Below are 26,601 nucleotides of genomic sequence, written 5' to 3'. Positions count from 1 at the left end.
TTATTTATTATTTAATTTTTAATAAAGCACGAATAGTATATTTTTGCATTTGCAACACACGCATATATATATATATATATTGATGAGGAGTTGAAAAATCTACTGTTCGTCGCTGACGGCACGTACCTCTCAGTTTTCATCATTTACGTGATCGCGACGTTCCTTTATGGATCCATGAACAAGCGTGCATTGCACTATGATGGAGTATCGGATTTGTGTCTTACGTCGAGTAATCGCTGCGCGTATATAACCGCATAATGCGCCGCCACTATGCCGCATTTTGTCCGTGCGTATGTTTACGACATAAATATTTCAGCTGTCGTTTTGCCTCTAAGTCTACTTATTGACGATATCGGAAAGTAATATCGCGGCGTTTCTAACTTTAACTGTTATTTATCGAGTATCTAACATTTGCAAAAATTAAATCAATAAAATTTTGAATAAATTTGATATTATCTATCAATTGTTAATAATTATAACTTTTGATGTTTCTTTTTTTACTCTTTTTTTATTACAATAAATTATGTTTTTTGTTCTAAAACTACAGATACCAAAAATCAAAATTAAAGTGATGGTTGTTCGAGTATATAGAGAAATCGATAGTTCTTAATATTTAAACAATTAAAAAATTGTTAGACAATTTGAAATCAAATTTCAAATGTAAAAATATCAAAATTTTATATTTCATATAATAATTAAAAACTCTTTATCTCTATTTCTCTTTCACAAGACTTTTGATTCATTTAGTCACCAAGATATAAGATATGAAATCTTCGTGTTGAAAGTCAAAAAGAAGAAAGATAAAATTGTCAATATTAATTAAAGGAAAAGAAGACATATTTGAACATTCGGATATATTTGAATATATAACTAATTTAAATATTCTGCACTAGAATAAAATTTTTAACATTTCTCATGTCCTTTGAGAATTCAGGTATATCATCTTTAATAAAAAATGCATTGAAATTTTTATCGCGACCCGATGATCTATTTAATCCTGCTCAAGTTTGTTCCAGTATAAACCTTCCTCCTCTATTCCCGGACTAATAATTCCTGACCGATAATTTCTTCAAATTTCCGACAAAATTACGACTTCCTTCGGTAACTGACTCGGCCCTTCGCTCCCATTGGGGGTACCTTCATTAACTTCTTCGGGGTAATCCATAGATTACGGACGCGCCTTATCCAGGTGAAACGTATGGACTGTTCGCGTGCGCCAGCACCTGAAGGGTGGTGGGTTGAAGTTGTCGGAGGGTGGATAGGTGGGACGTCTCGGTATCGGAGGGTGGATCTATAGATCCGCCGCGTGTGGCGGCTGTCCCCCATGAATCACGGAGGCTATCTGCTGGAATACCAGCTGTATTTACAACAGCACGCCAACGGCGACCGCTCGGCCGCCTATATCTTTCTAATCAACTGTTTGTCTAATGTCTATGTAAATACGGTATGTTAATTATCCCGATGCGATGCTAACGTGCCGCACAGCTATTAATCTCGTTCTGTACGCGTTTCTTCCTCGCCGTTGTTGCACTTCCTGTCTGCGTGGACGTTCCAATTTCATGGTTGAAGCAATAAACAAAATCCGATAGCTGAATGGAAATGAAATTTTATTACCTTTTGTTAAAAATACAATGCAATAAATGGAAATCAATATCAGTATTAGTATTATTTTATATCATTATTTCTATTATATTACTTAAAATCTTAAAATTTTATATTTAGTAACATTAATTAAATGTTCTCTCTATGTATGTAAAATTTTATTTATGATATCAATACTGTTTATTTTGATAAAATACATTAATTACGTATAGATTTTAATTATGTGTGACGTCTTTTATTGAACATTTTAAATATTTGACGACATAAATAATACACATGGCTGATTCTTCATCCGTTAAATTCATGATAATTCAGTTTTGAACGTTTTGGCAATTGATAATTTTATTATTATATATAATTTGCAAATTTAATCAATATTGACTTATACGACTCTTCATTTGTTACTTATCTGAAAATGTTTGATAATACCATCGATGATATCGATAAGTACTCTAATTTCATGGCACTGCTATCATATGATTACCATTTGGGCATTAGTGCTAAATCAGTATCAGTATCTAATTGTGATACCAAGTGACGTATATTTCGATACATACTCGATTCCACCGAATGCGACGGAATTTAACAATTGAATCGCATTAGAATCAACGACACGAATTGATCCGCTAGTAATTACAACTTTGTAATTATATTATGATTGCGCTTTGATCATATCGTGATTGTATTTTAGTTATATTATGATAGTGTTATAATTATATTGTAATATTTAAATGATATCGTGATATAGTTGTATAATAAGCGTATTAGAAATGCATCACGTAGAATGGGAATTACATTATAATTATATCTTTATGTTCGTAGAAGAAATTAGATAGTAAGTGTCTCCGGGGAATCGTAATATAATTGCACCATTATAAATTTACCAAATCATTAATCATTAGTTAATCAAACCATTCTAATTTTCTACGTACATTCGTTGATTAATAAAACGTATTACAATAATTCAATCTATTGACATAATAATTATTTAGTAAATATAATATTAATTATCGTACATATATTATATACGTATATATGAATATATCATTCCACTAAAAAATATCTAAATATTAACTAATGACACCATTCGGTAATTTTGGTAAGGACACGATGAGCCCCGGTCGGCGGTATTTCTCGGTAGCGGAAAAACCTCGTCCCGCGCAACACCGAAAATGAGTAATTTCCAGGATTAATTACTGCCCAAAGTTTGAACGTGAGTCTCTTTACTGCATATTAGAGAAGGGGTTAGTGAAAAAGGGGAAAGGGGCGGAAAGGGTGAAAGGTGGCACGAGCTGGTACGTTCTGAGTGCTTCTTTTTCGAGGATGGAATGTGGTATTAGCGCTGTTTCGCCAAGGCACCCTTCAATTTAACCCTCCTCCGTTTAAAACGCAGAGGAGGGTGTTGCACAAGGAGAACGGGTTCTACGCGGACGGCTATGGCAAAGCGGAAATACGAACCGACGCAAAACACGGGGGGAAAAATTGTTACAAAACGTAAACAAGCTTGTTGTTCCGATACTGTTACATTATGCGTCTCGTTATTGTTAAATTAAGAAGGAACGGGGGAGAAAGCGTTGCATGAAGAAATTGTTTCCCGTTGCTTCATCAAATGGCACGTTATAAAATGTTTGACCTTTATTGAAACCCGAGTTTCTCCTTGTGAAACTTTTTATTCATTTTTAAAGAGTTTAATAACGTAAACTCAAAACTTGTAAATCAATAATTTAAACACACATTTTTCTTTTAATAAAATATCGAAGAGTAGAATAAATTGTATAAAAAAATTTCTTTCTATTGTGCGTGTGACTATGTTTTAAGTAACATTCAAGTAGTATACATGTATATTAAGAATGCAAAGAATTCTTAAGATTTATAAAGAACTAAAATGATTCAAATTATATAATTCAAATTATATAATTAAGAAAAGAAATTTTCGATACATTCCGAAAATCTCTAACAATTTACGAAGATATATCTAAACAATTCCGAGAGTCTACCCTCACATCGAGCACTTCAAACTTAGATACCTATTAAGCATTGAAGTGTCTAACACTTCAATTTGAAGTGAGCTTATGGCTTATAAAAGCTTGTTTTGTCGAGATGATAATCAGTTTAATTACATATATAATGTTTCATGTTTCTTTTTACCTATAGATTCTTTGATGAATTTTTTTTTTCTTTCTTAATAAAACTGCAGAAGGTTTAATAAATTTTAGTTTTTATAAGCGATCGCGCGCGAATAAAGAGAATTCCGCAAATTCTCTTCTTCAAAACTTATTTTTTCTTTGCTATCATACAAATTCTTTGGTCAATTTAAAATCAATTTTTTTATTCATTTTTTTTGTTTTTTTTTGTTTAAGCAATCTTTTTCTTTTGACTTTTTCATATATATCAAATATATCAAAAATTTTTATAATTAACTTTTAAATTAGGATTCTATGTACTAACCTTCTATTGCATCGTGTTGCCTGCGGACAACAAAACGAATAAATACAATTAAACATGCTTTATATTAAACGGTATCTGACATTTCAGACAGTCTTTCCATGATACGAACGTAATGTTCCTACAGAAAACACACATGTATTTTATTTTGAATAAAAATTTGCGGATATTTGTAATATTTCCCATTCTCGGCAAATCATATTGAAAAAGAATGAAAGTGAAGTTTAAATATTAAAGAAAGATTTCGTTATTATTTTTTATTTATGTTTCTAAACATAGTTATTTTTAATCCAATCTTTATAAAATAACACAAAACTCAAAATCATTATTAAGAGAGGATTAATATTCCACGTCACGTTAAACAATATACTCTATATAAGTGGTATAATATATACATAAGTGAATATATACATACATAGGTATATTATAGATATCAGGAAATGTATGCATGTGTATACAAAATCATATATACGGCTTTGTACCAAATTGTATACACATGACAATCAACGTGTTAAATATTAAAATTAACATCCCATTTGTCGGACAATATGAGCGCAAGAGTTTAGAATAAAAAAAAAATATGCGATTTTCAACGTTCAATAATATTTACATTTTTCTAACCAGATATACCAGGGTAGAACAATAGATAATAATTTCACCTTCGATTCTTTGTCTCGAGATATTATTTTTCGCGTCGCGACGCCGACGTCATCGCCGCGCAAAACGGTGGTGCGGTGCGTGCGAACTCTCACGGAGCATACAAGGCGCGTAAGCAGTTTTTCGAAATGCATTCGTACTTGCCGGCAGCGGCAAAACGCTGAGCGAAGATACGTCCGCGCTTTATTATTCGTGCTCCGGAACTAAATTCGCGAAACGAGGATTTACTACGCCATTTCGTCGCGCGCGAAAACGCTATGTAAAAAGTTAGACGCCGAAATACGCGCCAGCGAAATTTTTCGCGCGCGATACGTTGAGCGTCACGATCCTCATCCTTTTCCATGTAGATCGCAAAAAGCGCTAATTACTGTTGTAATGAAAATTCTTGTACTCCATACAACTGCACTACAGCGTAAAAATTAAATAATTTTTTTGTCGGTGGTCTGATAACTGTGATATGACAAAAAGTTTAATATTTTTTCCAATTTTCGAAAACATGATAGGTGATTCGCCAAAATTTTATTTTTAATTATATGTAAATTATATTCAATTTTTCTTAGTATGAAATATTTTGCCGTATTCCCTACAATTCATTTTATATTTTTGTCATAAATAATATATATATAGAATATTTTATCGGGTGAATTATTATTATATCAATGACTTTCAGATAATTATTGAGAAATAAAATGTAGTCAAAAATTGTTTCTTTCACAATTTTTCAAAATAAAATTTTATATCCGTAACTTTAATTCGGATAAATACAAGAAATTTAAAAAGACGGAAAGAGATATTTAAAAATCAGAAACATTCCCAGTTTCATATTCCGTATATTCATATCCTGTTATATGCTAACATCCATTTTTCCCATGTTAATCTGATTCTTTCTAAGTATGGAATTTATATTACGAGCTGTTTCTGTAAGTCATATCCGACTTTAAAATCATAACTTCGTATAACCAACGTTATACGAGTTTCTCAATTTTCTGCAAATTTATTATGACATGAAATTTATAAACACTTTGTAAAAATTGAAGCATGAAAAGTTTTCTTAAAAAATATATTATTTTAAAGAAAATATGTTCAGTAAAAATATATATCGTTTTATAGCATGATACTAATAATCGATTATTATCTATAAAAAGGATTGTTCTCTAGAAGCTTCTTTAAAAGTAAAATTTTTATTTCACTACATTTGTCATTTTTATATGCATGCGAATTACTTACATCAAAATTTTAAATATTAGAAATAGTAGAAAATTAGTAATCTTTATTACAATTTACAATATATATAATTTTGCAGAATTAAACAGTTTTATCTTTTTTTAAATTAGATACATATTTATATAAGTTTATTTTTTACGTACGACTAATACTATCATTTATCTCAACTTTTTCTTCTCAATCATATCTTACTAACAAAATCATATCTTACTAAATCTATAAAACTGCAAATTTCGAATTGAATATTTTTCAATGATTGTGACACCGCGGAAATACACACAATTATAGACGCTTTACTCATTTATCCTTAAATCCCATATAAATGGAAAAGATCGGAAATATCGAGGCAAGCTCTAAGAACCGACAAACCAGAACGCTTTCAATTCGCGGTATAAATCAGCGTGGATCCTTCGCGCGCTCGATCATCGTGAGAAATGCTACTCTGACGATAATAAAAAAAAATAAAAGGATGAGAAGGAAGGGACTCGAATCGGAGACTTCCGGCACGCGTCGGTCAGCGACATTGTTGGCGAATGATCGACGATCGCGAGCAGATAGAGGGAACGTAAGAAAGAATGGACTTTGAATTTTTTTGTGTCGCTTGGCCGCTGACAAATGATGCGCGAATCTGGAAACGCGTTGGTGTCGCGACGCCATGCGTCATCGGTTGAGCAACAAGGTGCGCGGGTGAGCCATCTCCCCCCTCGGGATATATTTTATAGCGCGATTTATCATATCCCGCGCGCAAAATCCGCCGGTCCCGCGATTTCGCGACACAGAATTCACTCCGTGCACCTTCCTCCGCCCGCCCCGTCCTCCTAGCGCAACAAAGAATCGAAACTCGGACTAGTAGTGCGAGAAATCGAAACGCGACGAGTCTCCTAAAAGTATTGTACTTTATTCAAGCTGATGAACGATCTTTAATTCTTTTGCAAACAAAAATAAAAATAAAATCCGAAATTTAAAGAATTATATTTTTCAGCAACGAATTTTTTGAAAAAGAGAGAGAGAGAGAGATTAATCTCTTTTTTTTTTAATAAAAATATCGGGAAATATTTAGAATCTCAAGCTGTAAATGATATTCGAAAATAAAAATGATTACTAAATTGATATCCCAAAATCTATTTTTTGAAAAGATTTTAACAGTTCTTCATCATCAAAAGCAATGATAATTTCTAATTGTTCTTAATGTAATTATTTGGTCATAACTTTTTTGAAGAGATAACGCAAGAGAGACGCATTATCAATTTTACATACGATATACATTTTTATGTTTGTAAAGATAAATTTTAAAATCAGAAAAATATTATTAACAATTGGCAATTAACTATGAATTTTTATCAAAAGCATTATCGTTTATTCAACATTTTTCCCTCATCATCTTTCCATACAATATCGCGCGAAACACGATGAAGCCTTTTTTCAATCTCCGTTCTTGCGTTCCCGCAGCTCCAGTCTACGAATTACCTTTATTCTCTCTCTCTCTCTCTCTCTCTCTCTCTCTCTCTCTCTCTCTCTTTTTCTCTTTCTCTCTCAGTCTCTTTCTCTTTAACGCTGTCGGAGTCAGAATTTGGGTTTTGTCGTCGTCAGCCCTCAATGTGAGCCAACGTATTTGCATAGTTATCTCGAGCGCGCAGAATCTGCGAGAGAGCGAGCGAGCGAGCGGACTCTGTTTTCGTAGGACGATGATAATTTTTCCCTCGTCCCATTCACACACGCGTGTATCCTACAGTGTACTTTAGCGCATCGATACGTCCAGGTCTCGTTTCATACCCCGTTTCGAGAGCGATGCGCTCGAGCTTAATCGCCGCCGGCCGCCTTTTTCCGTTCACGAGAGCGAGCCCTCTGCGCCGGCCATGCCCGTCCATGGCTCGGAGATATATTATTCAGAGTTAAAAGGCTGCGTACACAGTCAAAAACGAATCCATTGAATCAGATTTTAATACAAATCGAAATTACATTAACCGCTTCATTTCCACTTTAAAGCAGAAGCATATACAAGTATAATTCTGCGAATACATTTTTGAACATTTAAAACGTTTAAATATTTTACAACAGAAGCATTTTTTGCGCTGATTTTTAATGATGATAAAATTAAATTACATATTATGAAGATATGACACACGTTACAGCAAAATGCTTAATAACAAATTATTTATTGAAAATTTTACTTGCTTTTGTTCTGCCTTAATCTTTAAAATTTGAGACATTTAAAATATATATATATATATGTATATATATATACGCTATTCGCAGGAAGAGTTTTAAATACGCCGGTTCCTCGGAATTTGGATTTGAAATATCGCTGAGATTGAATGAGATCTTGAATCTTAAAAGCGCTGGATTCCGTTAGATCTAGATATAAGATTCCGAATTTTAGATCGTCTCAAAATTCTAGAAATCCTGAATTTTAAAGCCTGGACTTTTTTCAAGAGGCCTCATAAATTTGTATCAATGAAATGTTCGTGACGAATAGAAATCTAAATCCTCGATCCACGAGGAAAAATCTTGGATCCCAATGAAAGCCAAGAATCCGATGTTGTCTAGCGAAATATCGAAACATCGTTGATCCGAAAGGAAAGAGAAGGAAGGAAACAATAGAAATCACGCATCACGTGATTTCGCAGCGAAATATCTGGCAAGCGCGCAACCACTTTAAATGCAGATGCATCCTGCATGCGGAGACATCCCCCTTCCCGCTTCCAGGAACCCGTACAACCCCTAAACCGTCCCCGTAACCCGTAACCTCCGATCGCCAAAGTTTATGGTTCTCCGATGCTCTTCTTCTAAGTACCAATAACTGTCCGACTGTCTAAGGCATCGAAATGCGTTTTGCTTGTACACGTGTGCGTACACACACATGCACAAATAAAATAGTATCGCAGCACGCACGTGCTATAATCGATATCTCGACACCATCTATCTGTTTCCACCTCCCTTCTTTGTGATCATTCAATTTTCTCATTTTTTTCAATTTTCTCTTACGCTTATATATATATATCTTCCTTATCTATCTAATGTTTTTATGTAACATTCGTTTTATATAACAGTTTAATTTCTCTCATTTTTTTCCCTTCTCAAAACTTAGCAATCTTTGAGTTTTCATATTATTTTCTCAGAAGTTTCTAAACTTTCTACATTTCTGATTAGTCAATTTTCCAAACTGATATTTCCCATCTTTTAAGATCTTAAATTACAGAAAGATCTCTATTTTTACAATTTCTCATTTTCCCTCATTTTCTCATGCTCCCGTATCTTTTCGAAATTCTTTTGACCTCCTCTATTTTCCATGTCATTGATCCGCGATCTTTCATGTGTCCGATCTGCCTGTAGGAAAGTTTCCACGGGAGTTAGCAATTATTTAACTCCTTCGGAATACTCGATTGCTAGCGAACCGAGAAAGGATATCCTCCTTTCGCCAGTGTAAATGCGAGGCGAGACGTAGCCGACGTTGCACTTCTTGCACTCGGCTGCGACCGCACCAGCGAATGACAGCTTTTAAGCTTCCGCCGATTTCTCCGCCTGTCGTCGTCGAAATTCGATTCCCTTCTTGAAGGAGTTCGAATGTCCAACGTAACTCTTCATTAAAAAGATAAAATCCAACTATCAGGAAAAAAGGCAAATGGTGTTTTTGCTGTGACAGAAAAAAAAAATCATTAATTTGGTATTTTTAAACAAAAAATTAAATAGAAGAATGAGTAATTAAATGATAATAAAAGTAAGAGATACAACTAATTTTATCTTGCAAAAGTATTTGGAAAATTGAATTTGGCTACAAATCATGCTGTAATATCAATTAATTTTGCATTCACAAATTCAGAAATAAGCTTTGCTTATTCCAAATTGAATATTAAGATAAATATTAAAAGGAAAAGTACCTGTACAAAACTCACAGATCTTAACATTAATTGGCAAATGTTGCAAAATCTTTTCTTAAAAAATGATTTGTTATATTTCTTCTTTTTCGCAATTTATTTTTAATATAAAATATTTTGATAATTAATTACTTTGATAATTATAAATCTCATATATGTATAATTTCTGAAAATTCTTGGAGACTTCATAAATTTCTGACAAATCCTTAATCACGTAAGGATACTATCTTTCAGCGTCTCCAAGTAAAGATCGTGCACGCTAATAAAGCGCATCAGTCCGCATCGCGATTTTGTTCTTTTATAGAGTGAGGCGTAAAGAGTGGAGGAATAGGTTGTGATGAGACGGCGGGGGTTCGAAGAGATGGAAGAAAATTCGCAAGGGTTAGTGAAAAAAAAGATCGAGAGAAAGGGAGCGCGGTTTATGTCTGACATGGTAATTTTTATTTCCCGGGGCAAAAAGGCGCGCTTTCATGCGGTCGGAGCTTTCATCCCGTTCTTGGATGATAAAGGAACAGAACGGAAAAAAATCATTATGGAGAGAGAGAGAGAGAGAGAGAGAGAGAGAAAGGCAGAGAAAGTGAAAGAGAGAGAGAGAGAGAGGGAGAGAAAAGAGATACGAAGAGATGCAAAAACATTAAAATTATGGACTCAGTTTTCCAAGGAGCTGTACACACCGACTTGCGCGCCATGTTTGTGTTGATTTTATTAATATTTTAGTAAAAATATTCCATTGTGTATTTAACACAATGAAATTATATACGATTCATAAATCCACAAGATACATATATGTACATAATAATTAGAGCTTTACGTAAAATACGGGCACAAGATGTGGGATTATTTTTGCAAATCGCGAATCTTTTTTTTTTTCTAAAACAATTTTTTTTAGCAACTCTTGAAAAAATTAGATTAAATTTAATTCTATAATTGATCAATCATATAAATATTGATATATATAATATTGAGATTTATGCTGTTGGCCTCTTGAAAGTGCAGGATCGACATTTCATTTCATTGTCTTCTCTTAGATCTTTAAATCCTTAGACACGCTCGAACATTTACATAGCAAGTATATCAAACTTACTGCGATATATTCCAATGTGTAAAAAACGAAATGAATAAAAGGGCGCTCTTTGCAGCGATTTACTCCCGAATCACTCCGCGTTACACAGCTTTAGATCCTTAAATACCTGAGGCTTTGGGTCCATCACATCTTTACAATCTCGGACTGTCGCTAGGATCGTAAAACCGTTAAATCTTTGGATTCTTTTGAACTCAATCGAACACGCTGGCAGCTGCGAGTATATTTTTGCGACGCATTTTGGATTGTAAACGCGGGAGAGCGGCGAAAGGGGCTTTTGTGGCGACTCGCTCGCGGATAAATCCGCGCGGCACATCTTTCACACGCAGCTTGTGAACGGAATTGTCGAATTCTCGGCTCGCGACTGCAAAAAGCGATACGTTTGGATCGAGATGATCCATTGTATCGCGCCCGGCGCGTAAATTTCATTTTACAACGGATAACGAATTTTCATTGTCGCCATTTCGCTTCCCACCCTTTCTCGCCAGGTGCGTATGTTATCAGCGCCCGGAACAACGCTTTTATATTTGTCTAAATAATATAGATATTATCTCGATTATTTTCGAAAATTGTGTTAAACAATTACTAGCGCATAAATATAACATATTATATTAGTTAATACATGCACAATAACATTTAATCTCTTTTAATCTTCTTGCATGCGTTATACCGTGTTTCATCATGTTATTGATTGTTGTAAATTTTTTATATTATTTAAATTATTTGATATAGGTAATCGATATCAAAAATAAAAGAGATTTATATCTCTTCTCTAAATCCTTTATTCAATTAATCCAATATTCTAGTTTCCACAAAATATTTTCGATAACAGAAATACTGAGAATTAATGAAATAATATATAATGTAATTATATCTACCACATTCTCTTGTTTTGCATTGTATTGTTGTATTGTTTTTAGTTTTCAGTTTTTTCCCCTCTTTTTCATATTTTTGTATGTCGTTTATCAACTTCAATATATTTTGTTTTATTTTACAGTTTATTACCCTATATATGGCTCTATTATAAGATATATTGCTCTATTTTTACTTTATGCTCGCCTTGCGTTGCTTCGCTTCTTTTAATTTTCTTCGCATTATTTCGCTTTACTTTACTTTCCTCGTGCTTTGCTCTCCTCATCCAATTTCTCTTTAATTTATTTTGTCTTGCTCTAATTTTTGCTCTGTGCTCCTATACATCAGCTTATTTTGCACATTGCTTCGTTTCTTTTAATCTTCCTTTATTTCGCTTCGCTTTATTTTGTCTCATATTTGGATTATACTTTACTTTTCTCATTTTTCTTGATTCGCTTCTTGGCTTTAGTTTACTTTGCTTCTTGTTGGAATGTTACGTTTCTATATTCCTTCCTCCACTTGCTTCGTTGCGCTTTGCACCATTTTACTTCCCCTTGTTCCGCTTTGCTATGTCTGGCGTGAACCCGAGGCTTTGGAGAAATCCGAGCCGGATTGACGACGGTATGTAATTTACTCGGTGCGCAGGAACGGAACGGAGCGTAGGCCGCCCTTCTGATTTTACGCAATGCATTTTAATCGCGGATTTAACGTTGCGGTACTAGCGGCTCGTTTCGAAGATCAACCCCTCAAAAATCGATCCGGCTAAAGTCGCACGAAGAAAAGAAGGAGAAACTTACGATGGCTTCCATCAATGACGCCTATCTTCTCCTTCTATTTCTCTCATTCTCAATATTTTCCACAATTCGCCTTAGTTTTTCATATCTTTCATTTTTCGGATTTTCTCGCGTTTACCTCATTTTCCAGGAATTTCCTGTTTCTATCCATCCGCGACGTATTTTCTCTAAAACGCCCAGAATTCTACCGAGATCGCCATTTTATTCCAATAGTCGTGCGAATAGTCCGAGATCTTGCCAATTCTCAACACTTTCTTCGCTGTAAACGCGATGCTTCTGTCGAACAAACGCCACGATTTTCACCCTCTGTAATTCGAGACATCACGAGGGAGAATCTTACCCTTCTTCCTTCTTGCGCCAGTCCGTTTCCACCCCATCCTTCCTTTCCTTCCCTTCTCATTCTACCTGACTCCCTCGCTCGCGATCTCCATTCGCGCCTCATAATTAAAGTCTGGAGACACCGACTATTTTCTATTAACATTCCTGGCTAACCCAGCGTGTTCAAAATGACCGCAGCTATTGCGGAATGTTGCGCAGCCGACCAACTGTATTCGAGATGCACTTCTGCGCAGTTGGAATGTAACTACGTTTACCACTATTTAGATTATGTTATAGCATTTTGTTCTCCATGTAGAAATTTGTCATTCCAGTTCATATATAATATTATAAATACAAATATCTGTTATGCTATATCAACAGAATTCTCGAATATTTCACACAGATTAAGAGGATCCTCGAAAGATCATTTACATTTATCTATATACTATGCAGTATGTTTTACCTGCATTATCCCAATCATTTTATTATTATAATATAAAACTATTAATGTGTCAAATCTTATATGGAATAAGTCACACAAAATGCGTAATCAGAATATATACATATATAAACATATGTAATATATATTTTACATTTTAAGAAATTATAACAATCTTGATATTTTTTATACGTAATAAAAGCGTTACATTCTTTTATCTATTTGTCGACAACAGTTATTGAAAGGAGATTAACAATATTTATTGTCTAAAATTATAAAACATTTATATAAAAATTCAAGAAATCGAGAATTGGTGAACTCTCCACATTCACACATTTTCGCGAAATTCTATATCTGCGATTAACCAATTGTGTTGGAATATGCTTTGAAACCATCCATTGATATTCGACAGATATGTGAAACTTTGTTAGCACGTTCTGAACATATATGAGCTTATATTGATGTATTTCCATAAAAAAAGAGAAACACGAAATGGATTATTCGTTTATTTCATATTTCGCGTTTGTTTTTCATCTGCATATTGATTCTTTATGGATCGTATCTTCTTTTAAAAAATTGAATTAAATAGGATTTTAAACATTAGCATTAAATATTTTAGTAATTATATTAATAAGAGATCTCTTAATCTTTAAATATCGTGTATCATTGTTTGGTTTCTGTTATTTGCATTTTAATATTTTCTCTGGAAAAATAAAAAAGTTCGCTCCATATACACAAGTATAATGATAAAAATAATCTATTTTTTATTTTAGATAATCTATCGAGGCTGAATTTTGATTATGCAGGCGCGCACAATTAATTAAATATATTTTGCGCAAAACCCTCATTCTCTGAGAGAGCTTAATAGTAATTTTTGTTGCCTCCGACTATTTTTTAATACAAGTGATTATTATTATTGATTTTTTCCGAGAATTTTCTTCTGCATGCGCATGCGAAACGAAGCTTTTGGTTAACATCGATTTCACACGATCGATTATTTTTCTTGGGCTACTGAAAAACTATTTTTGTGGATAGATATTGGCGAGTAGTTGGTTTGGCGGGCAACTGCAACGTTTACGAAGGCCTTGGATAAACAATCGCAATTGTTTAACGGTTTCTTAAAAGAACCATCCTCATTTCGTAAACATACTACTAATAAACCGCGTGAAATATTTTCTTCACCTTGACGTAAGCGGCCGCGAAACGTGAGTCCAAAATAGTTCGATATAGTCTGAAATAATTTGATACAGTTCCCGATTCTAAGTGAAACATTTCTGTCTAATCTTCTAATTTCAGAATAAATATTAAAATCAATCATTTTTAATCGCTCATTATAAAACACATTTTATAAAGTTAATAAAGAATTAATTTAGAAGAATTTTTAACTTTTTATAAACAATTTAAATTATACATATATGTATATAATGAGTATATAACATATAAAATCAAATTGTTTTATATGTTGTATTATGTGTGATTAAAATATAAAATTGATTGTTAATATTAAAATTTCTTTATTCATGCTTTGTATCTTATCTTTGAAACTTATTGAAATTTAGAGAGAATTTATATGAATATTTAAATATAATATTAATGATAACTTTGAACAAGATTATGAAAATTGCTATTCGATCAATCTGGGGCCGAGTACCCGATTTTTGTCGGAACTCACGCGAAGTTGATATGATCGTAATGCGACATTAATTAATAATTCGGCAGAAAGAGAGCACGTCCGCGGCGCGAGGAGGTTTAACTTGATTAGTATACGGGACGCGTGCTAATTTAAATATCATTTGCACGGAGCTCAAGTGCCAGCAGTCATTAGCGTGGAAAGAATTTAATTGCAATTGTTCGTAATCAGTACACGCTGCGGCGCTGATTTCAAGTTAATCCTCGCGCGCGCTTTCAGTGCTCGTCCGAGCGGATAAACGAGTCCTTATTCGGGAGCGACGGCACGTCCCGATAAGCAGAAATTGATAACGAATTTTCCGGCGTTTTAGTACAGCGAGAGGGTGCCCGTCTAGTCTAGTCTATGAAAGCAAACGACAATGGTAATACGGGAGTTTAGCGTCAAGTTTTGTATGAGCCGCGCCGAGCCGAGATTTTGCGAGTAAAGCGCGTAAAGCTCGCGAGCAATCGTGTAGACTGTAGACTGATATTCGCAGCTGCGCGATGCGAAACAGAATTAAGTTGTAAAGTTCACTCAGCAGTAATCTGACTCGTTGCTTGAAACAAGCGACAATACGATGCGGTGTATATTCGAAGATATAACGTGTGGCATGTGTAATAAATGACGCGATTAAAACTCGCGAATCCGTAAATGCGTTTGAATTTTGTGCACGTGAAATTTTTAGATTTGATATGTGCGAATAGATATTCTTTTTGCTTTTCCATATCCACGTTTCTTGGAATCGTTTGGTGTCGTAACTTTTATAGAATGGCTAAATAGGTATATCCGCGAATATATTTGAAGCGTTATCCGGATATTTATTTTATTACTGCGGTGCTTGAAATATTTACATTTGCAGATAGTTGAATATTTATGTTATTACTATGTAAAACACTACGTCGCTCGAAACAAGTGACAATACCAGGCGATGCATATTCGAGAATGTAACATAGGGTATGTAATAAATTACACGATAAAAATTCATGAATCCGTTTTTGGATTTTATGTACTTGAATGTTTGGATTGAACGTTGATTAACGAAAAATATTTTTCCAATTTTAACCCTTAAATTTTAGAACAGTTACAATCTATATAAATATGAAGATTCTTTATATAACAGACAAAACACCCACTTACCTAAATATATAAAAATTGCGTAATCAGCTAAATAATTATAAATTATTCGTTTATAAATAATCAAAATCTCTCTTTTCTAGACATAAAAATATTTTCTCTTAAAAATTTATATAATTCATATATATAAATTTATTTATATTGTTAATATATTAATAATATCAATAATATAAATATTATATATATTCTATTTTTTTATTTATATTATATATAGCAAATAACTTTTAAAAGTGGTGAGAGATATTCAACATTTGTTCTATTTTGAACGTAAATATAATTAAAGATTGCCAGTACTCACCAAAAATACTGCAGTAGAGAGAAAATAATTCTGTCGGATATCAAAACAGATCCATCTAACTCTGTCTCCCCAGTCGCTGAATTGAATTTGCCGATTTCTCAAAAATATCTGGCTGCAGATCGATCAACTTCAAAGTCTTACTGGTCTTCGATAATTCCACTTATGTCGTTTTTACCGTATTCAAGACTTTTCAAATATAATTCTTCGGGGTCATGATGGGGCAGGATAACCAAAGGCCAGTTAAATGTCAAGCTCTTTCACTTTTAAAATTCTCGAGGCGCGAAGCAAAAATATCCTACAGCAAAGATTCGAATGGATTTCTAAAGAAACATTCGTCAGGATTGAAAATTTGCGTTAGAGATACTGTAAAATGTCCTGAATAATCGGTTGATAAATCGCAAAACGTGCGAGACACTACGTTAAGTCTTTATATTGATCACTTTTAATCAAATTTACATCGATCGAATAATTTTTTCTCAGATTCTATAAAAGAATCATGAAACGAAACTGAAAATAGTCTTCCCCGAATGTTATAAAACACAACACACGTATTTAACGCGTAGATTTTTAAAAGTTTGAAAACTCTCCGACCACGTGACTAAAAATCTGCGCGATGCAAAAAGTTATTCGGTAATCTTGGAACGGTCCTCGAGACGTTTTGAAACTGAAATCTCGTAAATCCTTCGAGATCTTCGCAGATCGCTAAAAAATTTCTGATTTACAAAAATGTTCAAAGATTCTTGAAAGTTTCTGAAAGTTGTCGGTGTGATTCTTGATAACACTTCCCGACTGTTCTTTTACGCACCTTAAAATTACACAGGATCTAGTTCTTCAAAAACTTGCGACTTTTGTCATGCTTTTTACAGACCAGTTTACCATCTCTCGTAAACTTGTCCGCAAATGCTTTAAACTTATGTGAGATATCTCAGATGCTCCGAGCTTCTTCAAAGTGTTACGCAGAGTTTCGACTCGTGTCTCACAGACTTCTCCAAGAATTCTCAAAAATTCCGAGAGAGTTCTGAGGATACTTGGGTCCTCTCAAAAAGCTCGAGGATTCTCTCAAACTTTCTCGAGGCCAGCCGATCGCCAAAACGGAGAACGACCGGCGGCGCAGGACGTTCGCAGAGATCGAGCACGTGACTTGTCGATCCGTTGATCTTGATCTTGAGCGATACGATTGCTGGCGTTCCTCGTCGTTGCCGTCGTTGATTCAATCGCGTACGCGAAGCGGAGACGCGAGTCGCAGTACCTATAGTACGTGGAAGTGGAGGTGTCGCGACCCTAGACAGACGCAAACTGACGACGCGGGGCTCGGCACCCGCGCCGCGACGTCGCGCGCCCCGACGTCAGGTTCCCCGTGTCCGACGCCCGCGGCGACCTCTCGCACGCGGGAGCCCGCCGCGCATATTCCGGAGCGACGCGGCTGCGATGTGTCGCGACGCATGCTGCGCGTGCAGTCGAGCGGAAGGTGAGACGACGCGGAAGAAGCTGCGAAGGATGCACGCAACAGTTGTTCGAGCATCCTTAAATTCGAGAGTGCTCGTATGCGTACTTTGGATGCGCGATAACGCTCCAATTTCACGATAAAATTTACACTGCTCCTTTGCCAAAAGGATCTCGTTGCGCGATGTTTAAATCTGATCTTTTTTTTTTTGCGGATTTAGTTCTCATCAGATACTATACGGAATTTTTTTACACCACACGGTATACAAAACATTGTTATATAATAATACAATGTAAATAATGTAAAGAAAACTTTACACATGTGCATAAGATGATACGATTAAAATGTTGTCTTTTGAGTCTTGTAATTTTAACAAAATCCTTTTAATCGGTTTTATTTCCATTTTTATCAAGAGCCAAGAGTTTTGTGTACAATTTTTAGTATCTTATCTCTTGGAATCTTACTAGAATTAGATTTATAGGATGATTTGTATTGTTTGTTTCCATTGAAACTAGACAAATCAATAGCACGTGATTTAATCTGTATAAATCGTATTGATAAATAAAAATTATATTAAGTTTGTGATATTGCCATTAGCACGATTTCATCAATTAAGGATTAAATTACTATACAATAGAATTTCTTTAAATTTGTCTTCGCATGCGCGCGTTAATTTTAGTATTCCTTCCTCGTGTTCTTTCACGAATATTAATATTTTTAGACAACAACTTTGGGCACGCAATTACATTTGCGCAAATGCATGGAGATTAAGAAGTTTATATTGTGGTAAAAGTATTCGTTATTTTTTGTTTTCCAAAAATTGTCTATCCGCCAGAGGGCAAAAATTCACGAAGTTCTACTGTATCTTGATTTATAAAAATATTGTTATATGAAAATACGAATACACACGTATTATTCTACAAATGTTTTTAAATTTAGATATATATCCTCAGATTTAAAAAATCTTCACAAATTTATGCATTCCAAATTCGAAAATTTAAGATTTAAAATATATATTATATTATTTATATCTTCACTATCTCTCAAATATATGCCTCTTTTAAAATATGTTTCTATATAAACTAGAGAGAAACTCGACGATATAAAATATACTTTCAAATGCAAATATTTTTTAATTGAGGTGCCATAAATATCTTCAAACATCCGTTAACATTTGATTTGAACCAATTTGCTAAGTGCTACACGTACCGTGTACCACGCTAATCACATAACGTTAAATTGCAACAACAATCTGCTAATACATCTGCACACGCGATCGTCTCGCGGAGCCGATCCTGACACGCGTATCGCGTCACGTGACTCGCGGATCACGGCAGGCGATCCAGCAAAGTTTCGTGTCCGGTCTGACAGCGCGGCTTTGAACGTGCGCGCGCGCGCGTGCATGCGTGTATGTGTGACACGGTAGTTTCACGTACAGCGGCGGGACGTCGACGTGAAACGAAACGCCGTGAGGCATGAGAACGGAATTCCCAACGGGAGCATAAAGCCGCGGACGCCCCTTTTCCGGCAGCGTCTCGACGCCTGCCGACGCTCGCGTATACGTGCCACGTCACGTGGCCGACGCGCGAGATCCGGCCGACAACGTGATGCGACGCATCGCGACGCGCAATGCGAGAGTCCTGAGAAAATAGCAAAACGCTGCCGGACCGTGTCCAGCTAGGAGTGTAGCTTTGAATAGGGTTTGAGAGAGGTTTTTAAATGGACTTAAAACAGTTTTTAAATGGGAACAGTAGAGAATTGAGAGAGAGAGAGAGAGAGAGAGAGAGATGTGGGGGAGAAATATATGTATATATACTGCATTATATCTATGTAAGAATATATATGGAAATGCTTGCAGATTTTTAAAAGAATAATTGTATGCGAGAAGCAAAGGAGTTCTCTTAGTTTCGTAAATAAATTATTATATGTATTTTACATCTAACGATGAAAACGTATTTTTCCATTTTATTCATATATTAAAGTAATTGGTTGGAATAAAAAAATAATTTCTCTCTTAAATTCTGTTTTAAATATACAGGCACTAAAATCTTCAGTCTATCCACGAATGAAGATATTAGATCACTATATCAAATTTCGAAATCAGTTATTAAAAAACGACGTAATTGTTACTTACATACAATTATTACATATAGTTATGTATGATTTCCTTTGACTCGCGACTTTTTAGTTAAGTTTTTAGAATAGCCATCTGACAACTGTGTTTAATTAAGGGGTTCGGACGTAAAATCAGGTAACTGACATTTGCATAAATGTCAGTTACTCGAGTTTACCGGGTTTTACCTTCAAATCCCTCAATTAGTTACTCACTAATGGTTCCTGTCATCTTCGAAGTACTTCCCCATGTAGCAATACACTTAATGAGTTGGTGTTTTCGTTACTCGAAACAAATTTGCTGTTATATTTTTTAAATTTTGTTAACGTAACTGTCATATTTCTCTAAATGTTAACATCGACAATTAAAACGATTTAAAAATCGACGCATCTTTAAAGTAAGTTTAATTTTTAGCGTAACCGAAAATGATAAGAGATATCGTCCGATGGGTAAAGTGAATATATGCATAGTACGATGTATAGATATATAATAATAGTATTTTCTCGAGAGTTTCTTTGATAAAAATTACAGTGAACCATGTCTGAAAATAATAGTAGATAATAATTTCTGATTTTTGAGGTTTCAAATCTATGTCTGAATTCCCTCTGGATTTAGCTGTAGGTGTAGCGTATCGATTTTACGATTGCGACATTTGACAGCGAAAGAAAACAAAGAAAGTAACGGAGGTGACTTGGGAGAAGGTAGAGTGAGATGGTGAGGGGTATGTGCGGGGAGGAGACAAGGGGGATAAAGAAATTGGTGTACAAGGGAACGGCCGTCGAAGTAAGGTGCTCCGCAAGCGTAGCCCGTAACTTTGGCCTATCAGGAACATCTGCGAGGAAACTGTGCGCGGAACGAGCCAAAGTTACCTGCAATTGACAAATTTCCGATGGCTACTTCGTGGCCGTCGCCTTCGCGGCAATTAGTCGCGATGGACTTTAGAAACACTCGGCGCGTGACGTCGATCATGACTAATTGCTAGAAACAAGGTGATGCGCTTGATAAGTTCCTTCCGACCTATCACCTCTCGCCTCTTTATTCTTTTTCTTCATCTTCGTCTTCAACTTGTTTAAATCGCGGAGATCGAAAAAATTCCATGGAATGTTTTTTTTTTTTTTTTTTTTAATTTATCCATAGCTAAAATCATCGAATATATTTAAATATATATTCGATTAAATATATATTCGTTTCCTCCAAGCCTACACGATACGTATAGGCTTGGAGGAAACACCAGACACATGGCGTTGCTTTAAAATGTATAAGATATGAAGTGAATTTTCTTGAGAGAAAACATAATGGATCAACTTTTTTTTAATAAGTAAATTATAACAATTCAATTATTTTATTAATTATGAATTATAATGATTCAACTTTTTTTTATTATTTAAACGCTGATTATTTTTTTAACATCATATTTTCCTATTATCAAAAATGGAATTATATAAAGTATTATCGAGAGGTCGAGATTGATACAATAATTAACAAAAAACAGAATATCGGAAAGCGAATTTAATGTGTAACTAGCATTATTTCTTCATTAATGCCATAAGGCGCGTCGCATTAATATCGATCAGCTTTCTCGAAAGGGACTGCGTCACATCAATATCAATTAACGCGGTAAGTAATAGAAGATCGCGTGCTGCGCCAGTCATTTGCTCATCCTGCCGATATCCTCGCCCCGGATAGCCTCCTGCTGCGATCATCAAGTCCTATTGGTCGTAAAGCGAATGATCGATAACATCCGCGCCACACGTGCAAAATAGGCATATTAGTACCAATCAATAACCAATAAAAAAGTACTTTTAATCAAACGACAAAATTGCAATGATATCTCTCTTTCTCTCTCTTTCTCTCTCTTAGAAAATTTATATATTCGCCTTCTTTCAATCATAAATATAGGGTATAAAAACTTGTACAACAGAAGTTTTCCCTCAGTTTTCAGTGTCAAGTCGATTTTCCTTAATGAGAATTTAACGCGAAACTTAATTATATCGCCCTCAACTATTAAAATTTAAATATTATTATAAATCCATAACTGATAAACTTATGATACAATTTTAGACTGCTATATGGCATTTTTGGTTTACAGTGTTATGTTTTCATGACGAATTTTCTCGCCTAATTTTGAGATAATCCTTTTCTTAAAAAAAAAAAATTTTAACACTCGTTCTTTTATGAAAGATAAATGGCAAATAGTATTTTCCAGTTAACTTTATATGGACTTCAACAAAATTTTAATTGAAGATTTTATTATAAAAACATATAACATAATATAGATAAAAATGTATAGAGTTTGTAGTAAAACATAAACATGTAATATTGAAAATAGAGAAGTTTAGCTAAAGAGAGGAGAAAAAAATTGACTTCATAGATATTAATCTTATGCAATCTTTGCATCCGAGCAATCTATTATTTTTCCCAAGCTTCTCGAAAAGTCTTTTTTTTTAACTCGAAAGAATGAATAAAAGACAAACTGACAATAAGAAAGAAAGAAGAGAGAATAGCACATTCTTGTTAAACTGGCGAATATCAGCCTTTCGGATGCGGTTGTGGAAAGTGCATATTAGTACGTTTCGGGAACAATGATGTCGAAAGAAGGCCGAGAAAGAGGAAGGGAAGGCGGAAGGAGGAGGAGAGAGATCGCGCGGGTAGCCATTTATCAAAAACACGTAACACCTATGCAAGAAAAATCGACGATGTTTTAGTCGGCGTGCTTATGACGCGGGAGATGGATGTACGAACCGAAACCTTGTACATTCTAAGGGGCGGCAAGAACATTATGTATTATACGCTCCTACGCCGCGCTTCTCTCCCACCCTCTCTTACACCCTCGCGAAGTCCTTCGTGACGGAAGGGCGGCGCGCAACCAACAACCGCCGCTTCTTTTGCTTGAATTCTTGAGAAAAAAGTGCGTAACTTCATACAGACAGCAAAAAGGGATGTAACATTAGGATGTGCAAGGAGTTAAAGATATATATATAAAATATACGTGAGAAGCAGAGAAATAAGATGATCAATTCTGACATATTTATATCCTTCTAAGCTTTAGTTAGACATACATTGTTTAATAATTCACGGATCTTTCTGCTCTAAATCAGGAATCCCCGTGAATTACAAAATTAAATGTCCCCACCTGAAACTTTTCATTTTAAAGTTACATCTGACATATATTTCGTAGATAATAACAAACTCTTATTTTCTTTTATGTAGAGGTTCTAAAGATAGTTTTCAGAATTGTCATCCCTTCTAACTGAAACGATAATCTATAAAATTCAGCGATAAATAATTGTTGGCTTTGTTGTCGATTTGACCTGTCCTTTCAACCTGACATTTGCGGGAAATGTTACTTGCGACCAGTGAACATCTCAAATACGGTGCAACCTTTAATACACGATATCGAGATAAAAGATAATTAATACAACATTTTTTTAAAAATGTAAAGAAACAGATAATAAAATTAATAATTTATATAATATAAGCAAAAAGATCACATATAATCCTAATCATGCTAATGTAATCACTTTGCGAAAAAAAGATAAATTATTTAGTATCGTACTTAATATTTATAGATGTATCGATAATCAAGGAGCAATCAGGAATAATCGACTACAGAATTAAAGGCGGATACGCGCCGGTTTGAATCGGATGTAGCGGATGCGCATAATAAAACGCAACCACGTACTGATGGATCGCAATACTGGCACATTAGTAGCCGGCAGTAAAGCTTAATGTTGATTGCGCCGAGTTTCGGGTCAGCCCGTAAAAATTCTGATTAACCCGCCAGGCGTGACGGCATGTACCATTCTATAAGTGCAACGGTGCGATAAAAAATGAAAAAAAAAAGAAAAAAAAACAAGACACCGTAGCATATAAAGGAGATATATGTATAATCGTAAAAAAAAAGATGTCGAGTTATTTTATATACACAGGTTACGGTTCACGTGCAATAAAATGATATGCGGGGAAAATTTCGCAACAATGTTAGATTCAATAAAGAAATGCATTCGAAGATGCAACTATATGTTTAAAACGTTTTTTTTTTAAACTCCGAAAAAATTATAATTCTTGGTTACTGAAAACATTATAATGTTAGTACATCTGAATAGCAGGTCAATGAATAAAACGTAACAATAAAATTGACTTACACTAAAAAAAAAAGTCATTTAAAAAGTTATTTTAAAAGTTATTTTCGAAAAAGAAAGACTAAAAATTGGCCAAATAATTATAGTTGAATAAAAAAGTACAATTGATCTAGGATGTCTTGTGTATTGAATATACGAGTATGTTTTATTAGCAAATTATAAGAAATCAATGCAATTAAAGAGATAAAGATTGAAATTATACCGGATCGAGTATCGTCCTGAGGGTCTCGTTCGGATCGAGCGTACGTAAAATTCGAGAGAAAAAAATCATCCTATCCATCTTGCTGGACCGCCATCCAGCATCCCGACATCTCGTGAGATCAGAACTTAAGGCAATTGCGCCTCAGCGCACTGATACAACAAAGGGCACCGTCTAACGCGGTTATACCTCGTAAGCGAAACTCTATTGCTATATCCCATCCTATATTGGCCGTCTCAGAGAACCCGCCTTCATCCATCCTACCTCTACTTTCCCCTCCGCCGTCCAACCTCCTTCAACCCTTATCGGTCTATTACTTCCTCTCTCTTTCCGCCGCTCTGTCTCTATCAATACCGACCTAATCTACTTTGCCGGCAAATAGTGTTCGCCTTCCCCAGACAATGTAACCCCCTAGAAACCACCCTTCCTCGTTCCCGCGCTTGTATCTGCTCGCTACAAGTCCATGCTTCAAGCCTCTTCCTCCGCGATTTATCCGCGAGCAGAAAACGCGATCATCGCGCGTCCGCTGGAATTAATTTGGATTGTTTAGAGATTGTTTTAGAAATGTGTGTGTGTGTCTGTGCGAGTAATTTTCGATAAACAAGTGAGAGGAGGGTATTATCTCGAATGAGATAAGCCAAAATAGAGTTAAGCAATCAATTTATCATTTCGCTTGTCCCCAAAATAATTCTTAGATATTTTGATTATTAAATGATGCTTATTAAATGGAAAATTAGAGAAATTTTAATTTGAAATAAGTCTAAAAGAAAATATATTAAAAATATAATTATAATTTTTAATGCGTCTATTTAATATATATCCTTTCATAAGGAAGAAATTCAACTGTAATATTTTTTCTATAGATATATATCTCTTCTTATGCACTATAATAATTAAAAATTTTATGAAATATAGACAATTAGAAAAATGTATGTAATTCAATATGTGTATAAATTCATATAACAGATCCATTATAAAAATTATTAAATCCATTAATTGAAAAATTAAAAACTTTTATAGATTATTTTAGATAAACCAATTATATGCGTGTTCCATTATTATCATCTTGTCTACCTACACACACTCACATATATGCACATGTATGTAGTCATATGTGCGCTCTGTCCAATCTATATCGCTTATTTATTACTTCATTAATTCACTTAATGAAAAGCGTTAAAGGTAGAATATGCTCTTACATAATAATGCGCAGAATTGCGGCTATAAATATTTTCGTTGCGGGCGAACAAACAGAGCTCGTCGACGTTGCTAGTCCTTGTTTTAGGTGCCATCGGCGATTCGCGGTTGAAACGCACCAGCCTCTGTTCCGCACAGCCGCGTCGCGTCGTATCGCCTCGCCTCTCGTATTGCTTGTAATTTAGTAATGAATACGTACGTACAGCGCACGTGAAGTGGTGGGCCACGCTGATATGTAGACGCGTAACATCTGGCGGCCTATGAAATGCAGGCACGGCCAAACGAACGGCCTGCAGCTGAATGTTACGACCGACGAGAGTTATGAGCCCTGACTCAATCTCCGGGTCCTACGCCCGATATAATTGCGATACTAAAACCCCGGCGCAAGTTTTGGAAATGAGTAAATCGCGCGCTTTTCCCATACGAATCGCCACGCGTCGAATCAAAAACCAACGCTGATGTAATTGTCGGAAGGAACTCTCGGTGACAGAACTGATCGAATTTTTGGCGAAAAATAAAAAAACACAGAGAACATATTTCTTTGATCAAAAAGAAAATTATTGTGATAATAGTAGAAAACCATATAAACGCTCTTCTCTGCAATATTTAAAGATAATGAATTCCTTTTAAATATAAAACTTCCATTTTCCAAAACGTGTGTTTGGTACTTTCATTTGAAAAATAATAATATTTTTTCGTTCAAAAGAAGCTGTTACTCGGAAATGCACTGAAAAAAAGGATTGGTTATAATAATTCAGTCTTGGTCAAAGTTTTCGAGAGCTTTAATGAAATAGTTTCAACTAAACGTATAGACAATTATGACGAAATAATTTGGTTAATAGGCTAATTTAATAGGCTCAACTAAACGCAAAATTTGCTTTTTTGAAATGTTTAAATAATTATTACCATTTTGTTATTATTATTACAATTGGTAATAATAATCAAATATTTCATACAATGCATTACTAAATGCATCTCACAAGCTTATCCAGAATTTTTTTTTCAGGATGTGCTTTTTTATGCATGTACTAACTTTCTTTTTATAGATATATTTTCCTGAAATTTTAACACACACATTATGCAACTTCTTGTGTTATTTAATATAATAAATTTCAATA

The 26,601-nt window shown here is 34.6% G+C and overlaps 1 protein-coding gene and 1 long non-coding RNA gene across 2 annotated transcripts in view; one reads left to right on the top strand and one right to left on the bottom strand.

Moving 5' to 3' along the window:
- The window catches only part of LOC115235427, a 195,402-nt gene extending 177,657 nt beyond the window's left edge, over nucleotides 1-17,745 (bottom strand). The window contains exon 1 of the mRNA XM_029807223.1: nucleotides 16,389-17,745. The gene's annotated coding sequence lies outside the window, so the exon portion shown is untranslated. The remainder of the gene's footprint in view (nucleotides 1-16,388) is intronic.
- Nucleotides 1-26,601, top strand: part of LOC115235430 — a 39,657-nt gene that overhangs the window by 8,197 nt on the left and 4,859 nt on the right. The gene's annotated exons all lie outside the window — the stretch shown is intronic.

This window comes from Formica exsecta, unplaced genomic scaffold (genome assembly GCF_003651465.1).
Source record: "Formica exsecta isolate Colony F162 unplaced genomic scaffold, ASM365146v1 scaffold222, whole genome shotgun sequence".
NCBI lineage: Eukaryota > Metazoa > Arthropoda > Insecta > Hymenoptera > Formicidae > Formica > Formica exsecta.
This window is presented reverse-complemented; position numbering and strand designations above follow the sequence as displayed.